This window comes from Bubalus kerabau, chromosome 11 (genome assembly GCF_029407905.1).
Source record: "Bubalus kerabau isolate K-KA32 ecotype Philippines breed swamp buffalo chromosome 11, PCC_UOA_SB_1v2, whole genome shotgun sequence".
NCBI classification, from domain to species: domain Eukaryota; kingdom Metazoa; phylum Chordata; class Mammalia; order Artiodactyla; family Bovidae; genus Bubalus; species Bubalus kerabau.
The window spans coordinates 99,080,027-99,082,976 of NC_073634.1; the positions used below are offsets into that span (position 1 = coordinate 99,080,027).

At 44.8% G+C, this 2,950-nt stretch overlaps 1 non-coding gene across 1 annotated transcript; it reads right to left on the reverse strand.

Annotated features, from left to right (window-relative positions):
* Positions 1-260: 260 nt before the first annotated feature.
* Positions 261-365, reverse strand: LOC129623975 (U6 spliceosomal RNA). Its single transcript, XR_008700716.1, has one exon. It is a non-coding gene; the product is annotated as a U6 spliceosomal RNA (small nuclear RNA).
* Between the last annotated feature and the right edge of the window lie 2,585 nt (positions 366-2,950).

A 2,950-nucleotide genomic window follows, 5' to 3' on the forward strand; every position in this document is an offset into this window, starting at 1 on the left:
ATTTATTTTTTGACCACTCTGTGTGGCATGTGGAATCTTAGTTCCCAAACCAGGGATCAAACCTGTGCCCCCAAAGCGGAAGCTTGGAGTCTTAACCATTAAACTCCCAGGGAAGTCCCAAGATTTATTTTTTTATTGAACATAGTTGATTTACAATGTTGTGTTAGTTTCTGATGTACAGTAAAGGTATTCAGTTATACAATATATATTATACATATATATTCTTTTTCATATTCTTTTATTGTGGTTTATTACAGGATAAAAATATGCAATGCTTCTCGAATTTTTGTGTCCTCCTCGTGCAGGGACCATGCTAATCTCTGTATTGTTTCCAGTTTTAGTATCTATGCTGCTAAAGTGGGCACACACAAATAAAATTTTTTAATGTGCAGCACCTACCCAGCAGTCCTACTTTGTGGAATCTGTCTGATGGACAGCTTCATAAAACTCATAATGATAAATATTTAAGAATGGTCCTCGCAGTGTTGTTTGTAAGGACAAAAAACTGGGGAAAACACAGCTGTTCATCAAAGGGGGAGTGGTTAAATAAGTGGTTAAATAATAAGTGGAACACTATGCAGGAGTGAACGAGTGAAAAGAACTGCGTGTGTGAGGTTGACTATCTGGAATTACTAACATTTGACCATTATTGATTTACAAAGTTGTCATGGCACTTTTAGAGGATTCCATCTCATTCTACACACCTGTGTTAGACTCGATTGCACTGTGGTGATAAACAGGCCCGAACAGGTAATGGGTGAACACAACAGAGGTTTGTCTGTTGCTCAACACAGGTTGAAGGGGGATGAGATAAATGATGGGGGGGCTCTCTTCCAGGAGGCGATTCAGGGAACCACACTGAGAAAAAGCCTGACATCTTCAACAGGTGCTTTTCCAAGGCTGCGTGTTGATTCTGGCCAGACGGGAGAAGGAGCGCACAGGCGCATGGGGGACAACCTACGGCCCCGGCCAGGACGGGGTACCCCTTACTTTGGCCCATATTTCATTGCAGACGGCTTAGTCATACGGTCACACCTAACCGGGAGGACACTGGGAGATGTGCTCTAGCTGTGTGTATGGGAAGCAGGAAAGATGGGAGTTGGTGGATGGATGTGTTGTCTCTGCCTGGTGTTCTCTAAGCCTCAGTTGCCTTATCTTTATTATGGGGCAGTGGTAGCAGCCACTGCACAGCAAATGACAGAATGTGTGTGCATTCAGCACAGTCCCTGACCCACAGTGGTGTGGTTTAGTTGCTAAGTCGTGTCTGACTCTCTGCGACCCCATGGAGTGTAGCATGCCAGGTTCCTCTGTCCATGGGATTTCCCAGGCAAGAATACTGGAGCGGGTTGCCAGTTCCTTCTCCAGGGGATCTTCCCCACCCAGGGATTGAACCCATGTCTCCTGCTTGGTAGGCAGATTCTTTACCACTGAGCCACCTGGGAAACCTGACCCATAGTGACCACCCCATAAGTATTAGGGTGACAGGCTACCTCCCAGAGGTCCCTACTGGAATCAAGCACCAGTTGCCTGCAAATGTACTTAGCCTGGCTATGGCAGATCGTATTTCCCACATGCTCTCATTGGGCTTCCCAGGTGGCACTAGAGGTAAAGAACCCCCACTTCCCAATGCAGGAGACATAAAAATGTGGGTTCAATCCCTTGGTTGGAAGGATCCCCTGGAAGAGGGCATGGCAATCCATTGCAGTATTCTTGCCTGGAGAATCCCACGGACAGAGGAGCTACAGTCCACGGGGTTGAACAGAATCAGACACGACTTAGGGAATAAACAACAGCATGTTCTTGTTACAATGCGTCATTGACGTTCCTGCCTGCTTGAGCCTGGGCAGACCTTCATCACAGGTGGTGGAGGTGATACGATGTGACTCCTAAGACTGGTCCTAACAGTCTGGTTTCTGCCTTTCATTCTCTCTCTCTCTCTCGCTGCCCCCCACCCTTTTCTCTCTCTCACTTGCATGGTGGTTGCTCTTAGAACGTAGCCACTATGTTTCAGGAACCCAGGTCACCTGGAAAGGCTACCTGTGGGTGTTCCAGCTCCCCACCCAGCTAGGTCCCCCAAAGAGAACCAGCATCAATTATCAGATGTGTGAGCAGGCATCCTTCGTGACAACTCCAGCCCCAGCCTTGAACTTTTCCATCTGAGGCCTCAGACCCTGGTGGCGTAGGGGCAATTCTTCCCTACTGTCTGCATTCCCGACCCACAGGAATCAACAGTCAAGTAATAGTGATTGTTTGAAGTGACTAGATTTTGGAATAACTTGTTATGCAGCAATAAATAATAGATAGGGTCATGCACGTTTTAGTCTTCTCTTTCCTTGTCTTATTGCCTACTTATTTCTCCTGGGATCACCCCCCACATCTCCCACCTGCCCTCCCTTTCTTGTCCCAGGGTCTGCTTCTGGGGGACCCAGCAGAGCAACACATTATGTGGAAAAGCTACATGTAGAAAAAGGACAAACATAAAAATTATTGGGTGCTTCTTTTTTGGGAGTGGGTTTGAGAATCAGAAACTTTACCTTTTAGTCAATACATGTCTGAATTATATGTTATTGAATTATATGTCTGAATTATTGCTTATATGTTAAGCAATACTTCATTATAATTTTTAAAACCTAAAAAAATTTCCATTTTCCTAACTTTGAGTCAGGTCTTATCAGAGTTGTGATGAACCATGTGAACTGATCTCTGAGAAGGTGAGATTCAGACTTTTTGTATTTGTGGGCAGTGGAGTTGGGGTGTGGTGACTTTTCCCTTTTTTCCTAATGCTTTAAAAAAGCTTTAAAAAATTGTGGTAAATTATACATGAAATTTACTATTTAACCTTTCTAAAGGATACAGTTAAGTGGCATTAAGTGTGTGCACATTGTTATGTGACCATCACCACCATCCATCTCCAGAATCTTTCAACATCTTTCACCACCCCAAGCTGAAA